Raw genomic sequence first — 18,931 nt, 5'->3', positions numbered from 1 at the left:
CTTCCATTTCTCTTGAAATTCCAATACTGCCAGCTTGACCTCCATTTTACTACACTGCCAATATATCTGTGCCTCTTAAGAATCCTTCCTCCCAATATGCTTGCTGTGATAGGGCGATTGGCGGAAACTCTCCAAGGGGGTCCGACACTTGCTTGGGACACCGGCAGAGCAGATGGCTATGCAGGGGAGAGGCAAGGCATGTAGCTCTGGTAGCAAAGGAGGTGTCCCTGAGGGAAGAGGCTAAGCAATATGGGTGTGCATGGTAGAGAAAATGCAGATGGGCATTGAGAGCAGACAGCATGTGTGCGCAGAAGCAGACAAAGGTGTTCAAGTGGTAATGGTAACCAATGTCGAAGCAAAATAGGTGATCCTGCACTAGAAAGCTGAAACACTGCAGACAGCAATGAGTTCACAGGCAGATGAAAAGTAAGCACCTGAGGTGCAAAACTAGAAGAAGCCTTCCTAGGGAGCAAGGTAGTAGTCCCTAAGCTTAGAGAAGACCTGGCAGATACAGCAGGCAGCACTGGTGCATCTAGCAGACCAGTCTGCTGTTTGTAGAGGACGCCGACAGCAGCAGTGTCGGTTCCATCTTTGGAGCTTAACTCTCCTATTTTGGTGGGATCCTTTGAACTCCCTGGAAAGCTGTGGCCAAATTATCTTTTCTCTTTGGTCCCCGAACCATAAAAAAAAACTTTCAAGAATGGTAGATACATGGTAGACAGAAGTGAGATTTTGTTCTCAATCAAAATAGTGATTCCTCAAATGGTGAGGGACTCTAAGACCTCTTTAGCTTCCAAAGAAGGCTTGCCTCATTCACTATACCAAGTAACTCTGTACAAATAAACCCGTATTTGTAAAGCCTCACTCTTACAGGTCTCAAGGCGATGGGGGCCGTCGTGGAAATTAAGTGAGCTATTGCCCAGAGTCACACGGTGCTGAGCTGAGCTGCCGCTGGAGCCGGAGATCGCACCATGAGCCCTGTGCTCCAAAGTCAGCTGCCCTGGCCGCTGCACCACACCTCTCCACAAATATGCAAAATCTGTTGACAATAGGAACATTAAGTATGGCTCTTCTCAATTTCCATGTCCTGACAACGACTCTTTAACTTACCACAGGTCGAAACGCGGTTGACACCCTTGGCAATTGGACTCACACTTCAATAACTTTGTTGCATTGATACAAAGGAAGGACTTTGACTGATCAAAACTGCATCTAAGAAAGTATTACTGTACCACTGCCTTCCCTGTGTTATATACACCTATATGTTATTTCTACTTTTCACCCACTGTGTGATAACTTGAGCACTGAACTCCGGTTATATGTACCAAACATTATGATACAGGTTTGGTTATGTCTGACGTAATTGTCTGTCCTCGATTGACACTTTGATGAAGTATTATTAATGCTTATATTTAATGAATCACCCCACAAAGACCCATTGTTTAGTATATGTTCATTGCCCCTGGTTCCAGGTAATTTATGTGTTACCTCTGTTCTGTATTTCTCTTCCCCTTCATTATGCACCTTTGACTTGGGCCCTTAAGGAAGGCAACTAACAGCGTTTGCTGCTCTCACAACAGAATAACACCTCAGCGTGAGACTATCATTGTGGCTTGTCTATTTCACAAGAAACTGAAAAGATTCATGGATATAGAACAGTTGACCTCATGAAATGCCAGTGTAGGGCGGGAAACGTGGGGCGAGTTATTCGCGCAGAGGAGACGCAGGCTCGCCGCCCTGGAATCACAGTGTCTGTGGTTTTCAATTTCGACCCAAAATGAATAAACATCTAATGTAGGGTGCTTGCTCAAGTTTTAGCCTGGGGGAGATGAAAGCTGCCGTGGTTTGTGTATTTTATAGAAAGGAAAAGCTCTCCCAAGAAGGCGAGTCAAGATAACTGCTGGAAGAGGGCTGCTCTGAAAACAAAGTGCGCCGGGGTGGTGTCTATCAAAGCACATCGCTGGAAGGACATTCTCTGTGAAAACCCCACGTCCGTTGAGTAAACACGAGAGGCCCTTTGAAGCACGGGATATTGAATTTGATAAGCGCGCTCTGTTTATGCGCTGAGGGCCTGTTGTTTTGCCGCGCGAATTGCAAGGGAGCAAAACTTCCTCTCTGTGGTTTGTAGCACACACGTACTTTGAGACTGTCTGTGCATTCATACAGCCTCGTCTCTACACAGAGTGCATGCTGTTAATCCTTAACCCCTTATGTAGGCTCGTTCTTAAGGGCTGACATGCACTAAAATTCACTTCATTGCTATTTATATAGCGCTTTCCATATCCCTTACGAGTCATGAAGCGCTGCATCATTTATATAGTGTTTCGTAGTCCTGAGGCGGTCGCGGAGCTCTCTGATGAAAAACACGTGGTTGTAGTATTGCCTCTATGGGACTAGTTTGGTGCGATGCATCAGTGGCCATATTTATGTGTGAAAGGGAAAAGGCAGGAATGGGCCGAATTTAACATTATATGGTGTCTTCCAGTCGCACCTTTGGCTGCCCAGTGCCAATGAAGTATTGACCTTGTACAGGAAGGGGCACCTTCCTACACAAAAACAACCCTCAGAGGCATTTTCCTCTTTCTATGTGTGCTGCAGAAAGAAAGAGGAAAAAACAAGGAGAAATAAAGATATTTCTCCTTGTTGTGCCTCCCTTCGGGAGGCGCGGCATTTTGACACATTCCCCGTTCACCTACTAATAGTAGATCTGGGAATGCACCAACATCGATGGCTGGATGCGTGAAAACATCCACGCTCCACCCATGGAACACCTCCCTGGGGCAGAGCAGCGCAAGGCAGCGGTTTGCACTGCATTGCATTACTCAAGATTTATCAAGCCTTCCAGGGTCACGCAAGGCGGCCCTTCATGGTTTGATAAATCAGACTTTGGTATCGCGTCGTCCTGGCGCCCCCTATTTTAGCACATGGGCGACACAACACTATGATAAGTCCGGCCCTTGGTTTGGAAAGAGGGTAGAGGATGTGCATAGGCTCTGAAGTGTATAAGCATCAATGTAGCACAGTGTATGGTAAGTAGACACAGTCACACATGTCAGATTGCAAAGAAATTCTGGAGAGTTGAAACACTGGTCTGGCTAATCTGTAGTTGCCCTGCTTCTGATTTTATTTCTTTTTATTTTACGGACTAGTTCATGTTGATTTTTATTGTTTTCCACCTTCACTCAGAATTCCAAATTGTGCTGAAGTTGGAGGTAACCCTAGCGTGGAGGCTGTCTCGTGGCTCTCTCTTTTGTATCCATGTTGTGTGGTATGAAAGGATCTCCTCATCGTCCCTGATTACATGATGGTGGGCCACACCTGCCCAGGGGTCGCCAAGGGTCTGTGTGTAGACCCAAGATGGTGAGTTGCCAGCGTACAGAGTTGCGGACCTTGTTGGTGGTTATCTCCCTTGTGTGCTCATTCCTCCCAGTCTCCCTGCACTGGCCTGTGTAGCTCATGTTGTTGAGCCCAGGGTGCAAATCAACAATGCTGCCATGGAGCAGAGAGGAAACCTTTGTGTTTACCTGATAGGCTTGAGTGAGAAGCAATAGGTGTTCCTGCAGCGTGCAGGTAGCAGCACGAAGACACAAGAATTGCCCAAGGACATGGCCACATGATCTGACCGAAGACAAAAGGATGTGCTCTCTGCCCCTTACCTTATCCTGTGTTTGGCTCAAGAAGATGTGCTCCACATCTATCTACAGCCTCTCCCATTGCTGGAAACCTTTGAGGACCTTTAACCAATTGCCCTGCAGGCACCAATGAATATTTCCCATCACCATAGATCCTGAGACACTGCAACTATTACAGGTTTCCTTGTCTTCACAACACTACAGTTATCACAAAATTAGATACACTTACATTTGGTTGACTTCATCCAAAAGTCTAGCACAAGATCTGAATGGCTGGTTGACTTGGCACCAACTGCCATAGCATTTGAAAATAAGCTAATAGCCTGAGTGTCCGGCCTGGAGACTTGGGAACTAGGATCATGTCCCAACCACTGCTCAACATCTTGTGATTCTGGACAAATCACTTAAACTCCCTGTGCCTTAAAGTGTTTTATGTATTCTATTGCTCATGGAAAGTGCTCTAATGTCCTTAGGAAAGTTTGCACTGTATGAAACTGCAAAAAATTCTAGTGTTGCTGTGAAATAATATATTTTTTTATTTTTATTTTCCCGTAGAAATTATTCCTACAGGCGGTATTTCTGTTCTTTTTACTCTTTTATTACATGTGCCTCAACTTCATCATTAACAATCTTACAAATTATTATGCCATATTGTATCAACCATGGTACTTTTAACTAAATTCTCTTAATGAACAGTATTTCCGTCTCCCATCAGGTATCAAAAATCACATTCTACTCATACTTTTTGACTACCCTTTAAGATATAGTGACTTATTCAAAGTCTTATTTAGAAAGGTATATCTTAGCTAATACTGACAATAAGTTGGAATTACAATATATGTTCTAAATTCATCCCTTGAAAGCATTAAAGTCTGGGGGCCTCATTTTTTAGGCCCCTTGCGCCATCGGAACGTCACTTTTTGTGACGTTCCGTGGCGCAGAAGCCTGCGTGATATTTATCAAGCAGCACTAAGCCACTTTTGTTGGCTTAATGCTGCCTGATAAATACCAGTTCTTTTAACTCAGTGTTCTGTGTTAAAGAGGCGTGCAATGGGTGTTGCTGGGGGTGTTCCCAGCAACATCCATGGCCTTTTGACACTGCCCCAGATTTACGAGAAATCGTAACTCTGAAGCAGTGCCAAAAGCTTACGGCTCCCCAGGGGAGGCGTAAGGGAGGCGCAACGGGGAGGAATATCTTTCCTTTTTCTATGTGTGCTGCATTCTGCAGCACATGTAAAAAGAGGAAAAAGCCTCTTGTGATTATTTTTGTACAGAAAGGTTTCCCTTCCTGTGCAAAAATAATCATCCCGGCAACGCAGGACGTAACCCCACAAGTAAGGATCGTAGGAGTGGTGCAGCGAAATCTATGAGATTTTGCTGCCCCACTTCTAGGACGCCAAGGCTTCAAAACCTTATGCCTGCCTCAGGGCAGGCGTAACGGTGACGCAGGCCCTTTCACATGGGGCTTGCCCCATGTGAAAGGAACATTGCTGGAGTTGCGTCAGGCTTCCGACACAACTCCAGCAATGCACCACTTTTTGCACTGACAGATACATCAGTTATACTGACGTATCTGTCCTTCCCTGCAAATGCTTTCACGCAGCGATGTGTCACTTCTCATAAATGAGGCCCTAAGAGGAGCATGAAAGCTGCCTACCAACTTTCTGTGTGGCTTGGTGTTTCGTTTGCCATCTCAAGTTTTTTTTACTGTTGTTTCGTCTTATCAGACCTCTACATGTTTTATTGATGTTGATTCCTGGATCTTGATTTGGCTTTGTCATATTGCTGTGCCGTTTCCTTGTTATTTTCTACCGACTTACTTTCAAAGCCTTGAAGTGAGGCCAGCCATTCTACTTTCACTCTCTACCATGTTTTCTCTGGAGGGAAAAGAGACCTAAGAAGCAAAGGATCCTTCCAACCTGAAAGCAACAAATTTAAATTAAACCAGGACTTACCAATATCATTTACTGGTGCAACTCCCGTAAGCTGACCATTTTCAGGAAAGCAATGAAAACGTTTATTTTTAAGCAACACCTAAATACATAAGTGTTACTACATAGCCTCTATTTTGGACTGATTAGTTCTTCAGCTGCTTTTAACTCTTCAGACACTCTCTTTGACACATTTTGTTTAGTATTAGTTATTTCATTGTGATGATTACTTTATGTTTTCATCTGTTAATTGTACCCCTGATCCTTTCAGGCAAGGTTTTTTTCTGCGAAATGCTCTAATACACATTCCAGGTAGAGCAGCGCTATAAAATAACCAGAAAAAAATAAAATCTAGAAATGTGAGAAGCGTCTTTGTGATCACCTCCACCAAACACAAGGCCAAGGTGCGAGAAGTTGTACTTGCGTAAGGTAATGGGCAGATTGGTATACAGACTGTACACATGATTGGGTTCAGTAACAGGCTTTACACAATGTTGTTGATTAGAAGCAATGGGAAATATTATTGAGGCTAACGTTACATTAATATATCACGTTTGCATGCATTTTTAAACTATCATGAACCAACAGAAAACGTTCACAGTATAAATTCAATAGTGCATTAAAGTATCACATTACCAATCCAGGAAGCAGGAATCACAGCTTATATGTCAACAATGGGCATAATTGGGCATAATTGGTTGCATCTGCAATGCAACCTCTACCCCTACATTTTCTTGTCCTATGGCAATCTGGACGCTCCTGGGTGCACTTTGTTGCCATTCTCCCTTCATTTATCTGTCCTGTCGACAGCCTATCGCTATCGCCAATCAGTACTGGTGATCTACTGAGAGGATAGCACCTTCAAGGAACCCAGGAGCCCTATACTACTGGCATCCCCTTCTCATTATCCACTGCTCATGGCCTGAGCTATGACTCCAGAAGCCACTTGCTTCTCTAACAATCCCGAAATGCTTGTGAGTTGTTAATTGTTTATTCTGGTTAATCTTGTACAAGGATGTACACAGCAGCAAATGAACACAGCAGCATCACCATGACACTGAACCATGACATCGCACGTTCCCCGATATAAATAAGCACTCCTCAACATTCTACACTACTCTAGTTTCCATTTAAGGAGCCACTACACCTACACTATTACCCACTACCTACACATCGTTTTTCCTTAAAAATAAAAAACATACCATTAAAACTCTACCCCTAATTCCCCATTTTCTTCTTTTTTTTAACACCATCAAAACGCTTACTCACACACAAAATTCTCTAGCGTTCTAGGTTTTCGTAAGATTATTCCGAAAGTACTCATTCTTCCTTCACAACCACTCAGATTCTATCTTCGAGACAAACTGCTCCAGTAGCTTGCTTTCAATTGTGGTCCTACTATTCTCCTCCATTTCATGTTACCCATCACCTTCATCCATTATCCTTCTATTCTCTTCCCTTTCCATTAATATTTGATTAGCTAATGCGATAGAGCCTTCCATGTCCGTGCTGCCCTGCCCCAATTTACTCTCTCATCTGAGAGCCTGGGTGGTTAAGTCGTCAGGAAGCTTTGTGGGTAATCGTTGGTAGATTTTCCCAAGTCTGGATTTGGAAGCTAAGATATCCAACAACGGCACCTTTACGAAATTGCCCCTCCCCTGTGACATAGTTTTCATCAGGAAGCTTCTAATTTGTAAAAACGTAAAAAAATGTCTTGTGGGGAGTCCGAATTTTCCCTGCAATTCGGAGAAGGACATCATTTGACCCTCAGAAAAAAAATCTCCCAAAAAATTAACTCCCAAGGCGCCCACCCCCTAGCTATTGAATCCTAAAATATCAACGGCAGTAGGCCATAAGAAAGCAAAGGAGTATGTGAATTTAAATTCAGAATCCCTACCTGCCACCTCATTTTCCTCCATATTGAGAATGCTGATTGAATTATCTTAAATTTTGTTTTCTTGTAATAGCTAGGTCCTATAATTCGAATCAGGGAATTTTCCGCTTCCTTACCTAATAAGAGCTCATATATTGTAGGTTTAAGTGGTTCCGGTACTACTACCTTATTTCCGGCCAACAATATCCCCATGTGCTGCAGCAAAGTTGCCCAGTGGTACAACCGGAGAGATGGGAGTCCCCAGCCCCCCTAGATTTTGGAAGGATTAGCCATTTTGCTGCCCTTCTGGCTTTGTGATAACTCCACAGGAATCTAACACCGATTCCTTCAGCTTTCGCAATGCAAGAAGCTGGGAATTCGAGAGGATTTGTCTGGAACAAGTATAAACATTTTGGGAAGATGGACATCTTTATGACGTTACAGCACCCGTGTAATGAAAGATGGAGGTGATCTAATCTTGACAATGCTTGATCAGAACTTTTTATTATAGGTAGCTGTTGTAATTTCAATGAAAAGTCTCACTCAGTATCAGAAGATGGAAGGTACGTTTATTCCAGTCATCCACTCTCTCATGAGTGGTAGAACAATCTCTCAACATTCTAATGCGAGCTCCCGGACATACCAACAGGTAAGGAGGAAAGGGGGTGGAAAGGGGTGGAGTGTACCAAGCGGAAAAGGTAATATACAACCCTCCTCTATACCTGGGGGGGAAACGAGAGAGAAGATGGAAGGAGGAGAGATGGCAGAGCAAGGTGCAAGGAGGGAGCAAATAAGGAACAGAGAAGTGAAGGGGAAGCGAATGATCAACAGTTCGTGGCAAGTCTATCCCCGCTCCAAGTGTGCCCATCATCCAGTTGCACTACATTCCTCCTACATTTTCTTACATTCTGGGGAAGGAAGTATTTGCTCTGTCCGAATGGTGTATGGGTAGGTTTTTTCACAACCACTGGAGTACCATTCATAATGTTTAAGTCTCTCACCCCATGTTTGCGGTCGTACCAATTCTTGTAGTTGGCATGGTATTGACGGACTCTCTGCTGGCTCGCATCAGTGTTGACTGTAACCGCTTTTCCACCGTCTAACCATAGAGGATTCAACTTGGTGCCTGGCTCTCTTCCCCTTAATGCCACAAAAGGAGAAATACTATTGACAAGATTAGGAGCAGTGTGGTAGGCCCATAAGCAGTACCTGAGGGGGAAAAGGGGTGGAGTGTACCTAGCGGAAAAGGTAAGATACAACAGTAGCATATTCAGTTCGGGGATTCGCTCTACTTCATTGGAGAGTTTTATACCCAAATAAGTTGCCACTGATACTGTTGGGATCTCCTGCGGTCTGGCAGTTTCAGAATGTATAACCTGAGTTTTAGCTGCAATTAGCCTATAGCCTGATATAAGGCCAAATTGTTTTGCTATATCATAAACCGTGGGTAATGCAGATTTTATATTTTATGAAAATATAGCTACATCGTCAGCGTAAGCCATTGTTTTATATGAGGTCCCATTTACCGTGACAGCTTCGACCAGTTGATCAGCATCCAGCTTACTCGCAATAGGTCTATATACAAGGCAAACAAAAATGGTGAGCAGGGGCACCCCTGACGAGTTCCTCTGCTGATAGATAATAGATTTGATTCCCGCCCAGATATCCGAACCCGGGCCTTAGATGAAACATATAGAGCTTGTACAGCTGTAACAAATTCCGGTGGGAATTCTTTGATCCTCAGCATCCGCCAAAGAAACCCCCAGGAGACCCTGTCTTATGCTTTCTCTGCAACCAACAGGATCATCCCCAGGGACTTCCTTTCAGCCTGAGCCCAGTCGAGCAGCGCTATTGCCTGCCTAACATGTATCACGCCCAGGGATGAAACCATGTTGCTGTATAGAGAGAAGAGGGGTGATAACCCTTCCCAGCCTTAATGCTATTACTTTAGAATATATCTTGCTGTCTGTGCACATTTAAGAAATGGGACGATATGAAGAGGGGCTTAATTCCGGCTTATCCTTTTTAAAAAAAACTACAATAGTAGTATAGTGCCATGAATCGGGAGTATAGCACTCTGAGCTTTTAGAAACAGCAGCTCCAGTTCCCCCCGCAGAGCTTGTCTAAAAGTATGACAACATTCAAGGAGGAGTGCATCAGGACCTGCAGCCTTACCTGCCGCCAGCGAAATTATGGCCGACTCTATTTCCTCCCATGTGATCGGGCGGACAATGTTTCCCTTTGGTCAAGAGTAATCTGTCTCACCTCATAATCAGACAGAAAATCCTCACCTGCATAATCTACACTCTCTTTCTTTGTAGTATATAGTACCTGATAAAATCCATGAAAAACATCCAGGACTTTATCCGGAAGGTCCTGAATCAGTCCCCCTGAATTTTTTATACGGCATATCCTGATCAAGACTGCTCTTTGCTGGATTTATTTAGCCAGCAATTTGCCGGTGTTCTCTCCAAATTCATATACATCAGCCTTATATTGCTTAGATTTCATAGCTAAATCTTCCCCAAAGTGCTGATGAACTTTAGTTTTAGTTATTGCTATCTTTTATTGATAGCCCTAACTCTTCTGTAGATCCCCGATTACCTGCATAAGCTCTTCTTCAGCTTCCCTAAGCTGATCTATCCAACCATTGACCATTTCCCTTATTTTCCTCTGTTGGTACAAAGCAAAGCTGAGGGTCTCGCCCCTTACTGCCGCCTTAAAGGTATCCCAAACTATCAGTTCAGAGGCAGTCCCCCTATTATTCTCAAAAAATTCGGCAATCCATTTTGAAATATGTTGACAATATTCTACATCCAGCAGTAACTTCCTATCAAAAGACCACGTCGTCGTTACCTGTACAGAGTTTACAGTCAGGAGTTGGATCACTAAAAGATTATGATCAGAGATCAGTCTAGGGAAAAGCTCGCAAGTCACCCTTCCTGCTATTGAATTAGTGACAAAAAAATAATCTAGATGCACACATTTTTTGTGGGGAGCCGAAAAAAACGTATATCCGGCTTCTCCTTGACTCTAACTATGCCAGATATCAATTAACCCATGCTCCTGACATAAGCCTTGTAAAGCCTTAACATTTTTTACCTTCCATCCAAGATAAGGATCATTACTTTGGAGATTAAAACAGGCATTCAAATGAATATTAAAGTCCCCACCGAACACTATCAATGGAGGCCATAAAGCTAACTCAGTGTTTAAAAAATCCAAGCTGGTAAATCATCTAAGTTAGAGCCATAGAAGGAACATATAGTATACAGTGTCCCCCTGATGCTTGCCTCGATAATTACCCACCTCCCTAAACTGTCTTCTTTCACACAGTTACAGGTTGAGCCCATGCCTTGCAATTATAGCTGTTCCATGGTTGTTAGTGGCTTGCTGAGTACATGCAAGAAGGTTGAGTCCCAGCTCCTTTAGCCACATTCGGTTGTTCCAGCAAATATGGGTCTCTTGCAACATACTATGTCAAACCTCATATGCCTGATCAGTTTCGCCAATATCCCTCTCTTTTTACTATCATTAGGGCCACAGCAGTTTAAAGAGCCAATCCTGATGTTCCTAATATTTCCTGCCATATCGAGAGGTTGTACCCAGCAGCCTAAGAAGGACTAAGATTTGGCCGCAATCTTTCCCATCAAAAATGAAACACATAATCGTAAGAAATTTATTCTTATCATAGTTGCTGTATTTGTCATACTACACAGTAGAACGTATACTTGAGTGTTACCCTCCCTCCACCTCCCCCTCCCATTCCCCTCTGCCTTCCCCCTGAGACCCTTCACAATAAAAACCCTCCCTCTCCAATCTCAACCCCTCCCCACCCCCCCAACATACAAGGCATGGGGACCTTCTGTCCCTGGTGATGTAGAGCTAACCCAACTCATCCCTCCTATTAGTGAGACCTTAACCTAAGCTATGTGAATTAATGATTAAAATTGCATTGGCGAATAAAGCACTCAAAAAGCCACACATAGGCTCATATATGAGGGAAGAGGAAAGTAGAAAAAGAGATAGAAAAGAAAAAAAAGGAAAATAAAAAGAGGACCCAATACAGATAATACAAGACGGAGAGAAGAAATAAAAATTAAGCTCCCACTATATTTCTGTGACTGAGATTCCCTTCAGTTGTGCTGACAACATCTTAGGACACAGTCATTGACAGTAAAAATTCCTTGGCCTGAATTTCTGACTGGAAATACTGTGTATGGCCCTGAAAGACCACCTTCAATTTGGCTGGACTAATAAGGAATACCTGTGCCCCTTTTGCCTGAAATACAGATATCAACTGTCGGAGAAGCCAACGCTTCTCTACCGTTTTCTAGTAAAAGTCCGGGCGACCGAAAAACTCACAACCCTTCCCAGATCTTTTGCGGTCAGGTCTAGCAAGGACATACAAGGATTCCCTGGCTAAGAAATTATTTAGAGAAATGATGATAGCGCATGGGTGATTGTCTGTTTGTAAACTGCTCTCCTTTGATTAAAAAGGAAGCAATGTGCCCTTTGAATTTGCATCTTCCAGTCCCACTGGGGTAAGTTCGGAAAAGCCTCTTCAAGTAACTCTATGACAAATTGATGAATGTCGGACTCTTCTTCCCCTCGGGAACGCCCAGTATTCGCAGATTGTTCGGTCTTGCGCGATTCTCTAAATCGGTCAGCTTTATTAAGTTATCATCCCGTAGCAATTGCAAAGACTCGGTCTTCTTTTTCTTTTTTTTTCTTTTAATTTTTCTTTTTTATTTGGAGAGAGTTTACATATTATAAAAATCACACAAATTCATAAGCAACGTCTTATTACTAGGCAAAAACTTATTGTTCCATATTTCATATACATAATACAATCAAATATCAGAAAGAGGAGGAAAAAATAACCAAGTAGATAAATAATAGCAAAGTAGTTAATAAAACAGTGACTTTCAATCAAAAAAGTAAATCCAGAGGCCCTATTCAGCTTTTCTCCTTACAAGCTAATTTGCCTTATAATCCATTTTTTCATGGGGGCCCAGATTTCCCTGCCTCTCCTGCTCGTCCCTCGGCCTTTAGATGTATACAGAGATTTTTCCAGATGGTATATGGCCAGCAATTGATTGATCCAGGCTTGGAAGCATGGAGGATCCACATCCTTCCAATGAGTGGCAGTAAGAAGTTGTGTTACGAATACAGCCATAAAAACAAATTTACTTTTGAGACTATCACATTGTATCTTCTCATCGCATCCTAGCAGCATTAAAGTTGGGGTTATTCTAATGATATTCTCTATAGCTGTTGTCAGAAATGCCTCCATTTGTCTTATAAGAGGATCTAATTTCTCGCAGCTAAAAAACATGTGGACTATATCCCACAGCCCTTGATCGCATCTGAGACATTTATCGTCCACCCTTTTCCCCCAACAAAATGGGTTTGCAGGTGTAAAATATAAGTCATATATCGTGTAGTAATGTTGGACTTTTAAGTGTGCAGCAAGAAAATTATGGAAGCTAAATCCAAACCCAAGAAAATCTTTCACTTGGTAAAAAAATGCACCAAAGTGAACACAGCTCCCCCCTTGGCAAAAACGCAAGAACAATGCAATGAGCTAGCGGAATTCTTCCATAACAAAGTTACACAAATCTACTCCTCCTTCCCGATAGCAGCCACAAATCCAGTAACAGCCGACCAAACATCTTCGAGACACCCCACTCCCCCAGACCAGCCAAATCTTGAACACTTCCCCCCCATTAGACCTTGACACCCTTAATCAATTGGCACGCCAAGTCAAATCTGGCTTTCCTCGTGACCCAGCTCCCCCGGAGATCTTGCTCCAGGCAAGCCAAGCCACCCTTCCCGTAATTCTGGATCTACTAAACTCTTCCATTTCCTCCTGTACAGTGCCCACTGTATGGAAGAGAGCCATGGTACGGGCACTATTAAAAAAAAACCATCTTGATCCAGAAGATCACTCCAGCTACCGTCCTATTTCACTTCTCCCCTGGGTAAGCAAGGTCCTGGAGAAGCATATAAACACCCAGTTAGTCCAATTTCTTGAGAACAACTTGCTATTGGACACGACCCAGACAGGCTTCAGACCTAAGCACGGTACTGAAACCGCCTTGTTAGCGGTTACCGAAGAATCACGCAGGATACTAGATCAAGGAGGATCAGTGGCAGTGATCCTCCTTGACCTAAGTGCAGCCTTTGATACGGTCAGCTATGCCACCTTGCTGATCCGTATACGTAACATCGGAGTAACAGGCGATGCACTGAGGTGGCTTGACTCTTTCCTGACCAACAGATCTTTTCAGATCTTTGACGGGGAAATAGTGTCAGCCAGCAAATCACTGAGCTGTGGGGTGCCGCAGGGCTCTTCTTTAAGCCCTGCGTTGTTCAATATATATATGAAACCACTGGCTGGGGTCGTTGAACCGCACGGTATTAAAATCATATCGTATGCCGACGATACCCAGCTAGTGGTTTCTCTGGCCCAAGAGGGCAACAGGCAAACCCCGGAAGGCCTGATGAAATGTCTAGAGGATGTCAAGGAGTGGATGACATCCTCCTCTCTAAAACTCAATGGAGATAAAACTGAGCTCATGCTCCTGGGCCCAGTATCACCAGTGCCACTCATCTCCCTATGGCCTTCCTGTCTGGGCATCCCTCCTACCCCTAAGGAAAGTGTAAAAAGCCTAGGAGTATGGCTGGACAAAAGTCTCTCTTTCACCACTCAGGCCACTAAGCTATCTGCCACATGTTTTGGCCTACTCAGAACACTGAGGAAGGTTCTACCCCTTCTGCCAATGGAAGCCAAACAAGTGGCAGTACAAGGCCTGATTCAGTCCCGGCTAGATTCAAACAACGCCCTATACGTGGGAGCCCCCGAGATGACCTTACGAAAGTTGCAGGTGATACAGAACTGTGCAGCCCGTAACCTGCTACAGATCCCACGCACTCAGTCAGATCCGGATTAAAAAGCTTGCACTGGCTGCCAGTGAGGCAGAGAGTGGCATTCAAGGCACTCTGCATTGCCCACCGGGCCTTCTGGAAGACAGGCCCAGCAATCAATGACAACTTAGTCACCCACTACCACCCAAATAGAAATCTCCGCTCTGCGGAGGCTTTCTTGGCTGTGGTACCTAAAGTTAGGAGAGCTAGGACCGGAGGTAGGATGTTCTCTCTGAACGCCTCGAAGTTGTGGAACTCACTTCCTTTACAACTCCGGTCCAACCCGAACCTGCTCTCCTTCCGCAAACAACTGAAGACCCTTCTGTTTACAAGGTCCACCGAGTTCTAACCTCTTTGGCACTGCCCAGCTCTGTCTACATCCCCAGCGCTTGGACGCCCATTGGGCAGCAATCGCGCTATATAAATCAATATTCAATTCAATTCAATTCAATTCAAATGTTTCCTTTGCTAGTGCTAAAGAGCGATCCAAATCAATATCGCCGTCTCCAATTTTTATTGTCCATTTAGTTTCTGCTGACTCAATATCATCCAGGAGTGTATCAATTAAGATTTTATATATTTGATCTTTGTCTGGGGCTGGCAGATAGTCTCAATTAACATGTTCCTATGCAAGGAAAATCCCTTCTCCTTCATTTTATTTAAAAGACTTGTGAACTGTGTGTATTTAAAATATGTACCAACAGATATGCCATATCTTTGCTGTAGCTCAGAAAACAACAATCTCTGTTCTATTAAGTAAAGGTCTACTAGTCTCAAAATTCCCTTTTCCTCCCATTGCCTAGCCAATTTATCATACATTGAAATAGGAAAAAAGGGGAGATCGCCACAATGGGGTATATCTATTATAAAGGGGTAATTTTGCAAGGCCGACCATCCTTTTCCAAATTTTCCAGATTGCTATCACCACCTTAAATTTAGTTTTTTTATAATAGCTAGGTTCCATTTGTAGAAGAAGTATTCCTTGTGTGTTGGCTCCTATAGCTAATTCGTATATCGAAGGGAGATCCCACCAATATTACGTTGTCGATTCCCCATACCAGGTAGGATCACAAAAGCCATATGCTGCAAAAAGGATGCATAGTAATAATATCTGAGATTTGGGACGGACCATCCTCCTATATTTTGTGGTAGCGTTAAAAATTTAAGGGAGCGTCATATTTTAGAGTACTTCCAAAGGAAATTACTAAATATACTATCTATTTTTTTTTAAGTGATCTTCAACTTCTATTGGGATAGACCTGAACACATATAATATTTTAGGGAGCATAACCATTTTCAGGATATTGCAACAACCTTTAAGTGATAACTGGAGTTTATCTAGATGGCGCAGGTCTACACTAATCTTGGTAATTATTGGTGCCATGTTTATTTTCCAGATGGCCTCCACGTTGCTGGTAATATAAATACCCAGATAGATTATCTCAGTTAACCTCCGAGAATCATTACATGGGGTTTTAGAATTACATAAGATCTGTGTTTTCCCAGTGTTTATCAGATATCCTGATTTTCGGCCATATCCATCAGCTAGTTTTTGAATTTGTGGCATTACTATTTCTGGATCCGTGTTTACAATAGCCAGATCATCAGCATAGGCCATTATTTTTGTATGATGCCCATTGCACTTAACTGGGGTGATAATCGTATCTCGAAGATTTTGCTCTATGAAGATATCAATATACAGGGCAAATAATATCGTCCCTTGTGCAATATCAATGGCAGTTGATTCCTGACCCATTATATTTAATCTAGCATATATTTTATAGTACATTGCCTGTATAGCGGTCAATATACCAGACCCAAATCTCCTCTGTTCCATAGTTGTCCAGAGATATTGCCATGCCACACGATCGAATGCTTTTTCGGCATCGAGGAGGATCATAGCCATCTTCTCATCCATTGTCTCTGTGATGTCGAATAGGGCTATAGCACGTCTGATATGATCTGTTGTGCCCATCGCTGGTACAAAACTGTGCTGCCATGGTGAGACTAGATGGGCTATGATCCCCCCCCAGCCTAGTGGCTAAGATTTTTTAATATAAGTTTCTGTCTGCATTCATAAGGGATATGGGTCTATTCGATGCAGGTTTATCAGCAGGTTTTCCCTTTTTTAGAAACACCACAATATCTGCTCTATGCCAAGACTCTGGGAGAAATCCCACTATACTGTACTCCAAGAAACAAATCTTTTCAGCCACTCTGATGCACTTTGACCTGTCATTAGGACCTCCTACATTAATCGAACAAATAGTGATTTTACTCATTTAGCTTCACAGGTGATTTAAGATGAAAAGGAACTCGATGAGCTCTTTGCACTTCCAGTGCCCAATTCCATCCCTCCAGATCTGGGAATGCCTTAGCTAGCATATAAACCTTGTAGCTCCGGGTATCCGACCCTTCGTTTCCCTCCGGTATGCCCAGGACTCTTAGATTATTTTGGCGCTGCCGATTTTCATGGTCTTCAAGTTTCCATTGAATATCTATTAATTGAGCATCGCGCGAGATAGTGCGTGTGCGTGTAGTTGCTAGATCATTTTCCAAAGCTTCAGTGCGTACTTCGAGGGTTGTGAGGCGTTCCGTAATAACAGCGCAGGCTTTCGCAACTTTTCTGACAGCCCCTTGAATCTTTCGCATTGTCACTTGTCCACGTTTGCTGTCTTGGCGCGTTTCTTCACGATGGGAGAGTATACATTGGATAACCGTATCCACGGTTGGGGGCACTGGGGGAGATGTATTCTCACTTTTGGTTGGTGAAACAGTGCCATTGCTGAGTAAATCTGCTCCAGAATAGTCCCATCTAAGATTGTTTTTTTTGTGGACTGGGATGGCTAACTCTCTTTACTACCTTGCGCATTGTGGCTATAGCATCTCTTCTGCCAGTGTCCGAGTTTTCCTCACTGGAGTCCCCTAGTGACTCCGAGCTTGAGCCCGAAACTGACCAGATGCCATCAGAAAGCAAAAAAAAATCTTGCTCACTATGATTTGAAGACATAGCATGGTTAGTAGCCATAGTATCCATAGTCATAGCCATAGCCCCTCCAAGAGGGGAGTTAGGGATCATAGCCCCCGATTTACAGTCTCCTCCTTGAATCTCTGGTCCCAATTCAGTACCTACATTCATGGTGTCTACTGTCTGTGGTTGCAGGCAGGGGCGGCAGGAGGTGGGGGAGGCTGAATATATTGGTTGGACAAGGCTGTTTCTATATCTGTATTCAGGATTGGTGTTTCATCTGAGACTGCAAACGTTGGGCCACCAACCTCCCTGCTCACATCTCCCCTCTCCATGTTGCTTCCCCCCCCTGGTGCTGCTCACCTTTTTGTTCTCTTTGCCATAGTGGTTGTTTCGCCCCTGGCGTTGATTGTAGCAGATCCAGCACAGTCGGTTCAGCTGCTGGTTGCATTTCGCTCCGGTTCTTCTTTTCTTCCGCCTTCAGTGAGGCACTCACACTCGCTGCATTCTGCTTTTTTCCCCCAATTCCTAGCTTTGGATGGGAATCTGAGAGTATTGGCGCTTTGGGAAATGAGCTAGCGCCCATTCCCGAGCTCATTTTCCCCTTTACCCCTGTGGCAACAGGAATTTTCAGAGCCATGATCAGAGAACACATCTGGTATAGCTCTGAGCACTGCAGGCAGTATTTCCTCGCTCAGCCACCAGATGTCAGTGCTGCCAAACAAACGAAGACTGCTCTCAGAATCTCAGCTCGACAAAACCCTGTTCCACACGGGGCAGGACCGGGACACAACTTCAGGTATGAGGACGCGGCATCCATACCAATCTTGCCCTCCTATTTGTTCTCAACCTTCCGTCCCGATTTTATTTGACCCGCTGATTTTACTTTTCCTTAGACAAAACTCCAGGTGTGTGCTTAATGTTCGTCCACTCCTGCCATTATCAGATTAACGTAGTTCGAAGCTCATAGTCAGAGAGCTGCAAACGGCTGACGGAAGCAGCCGCCATCTTGCCCCTCTTCTTTTTCTGCATATCAAGTTCATCCTCCAATTGGGATATCCTAGTTTCTGCCTCACCGATTCTAACAGCAGAGTCCGCACAAGTCTTAGCAATTCTTCTAATTGAGGTTTGCTGTTTTCTGCAGGCCCCTTGCGTCCGAGCACTCTCTGCCCTGGCCTCCTCTCGATGAGTCATGAAAACTTGGTAGATCGTGGCTAGTGTTATTTCCTCCGTGCATTGCGTCATACTGCCAGTCTCTGACGGAGGCTCACCATTTCTCCCAGTATCTTGATTTATTACTAGATTTTGGGAAAAGGAGTAGTCCCATATCATACTCCCGGCGGCCCGTCAACCCTGCTAGCAGACAATGGGAGGCTAGAAGCCTTTTTAATCATGCCAGGAATAGACGAAGAATTATCTGCATCTTCTCCCCAGTGCATGCTACTAGTATCGCTTCCTTCTCCTGCCCAGTCCTTGCCATGGTTTTCATCTTCTGAGGAGTTAGACTGATTCGAGAGTGAAAAAAACTTGTCAGTAAGCTCCTCCTCTAGACAATTAATGTCATTGATATTTCTCTGAATAGGGAGGTCTTCCTGCA

This window comes from Lissotriton vulgaris, chromosome 10 (assembly GCF_964263255.1).
Source record: "Lissotriton vulgaris chromosome 10, aLisVul1.2, whole genome shotgun sequence".
NCBI classification, from domain to species: Eukaryota; Metazoa; Chordata; class Amphibia; order Caudata; family Salamandridae; genus Lissotriton; species Lissotriton vulgaris.
This window is presented reverse-complemented; position numbering follows the sequence as displayed.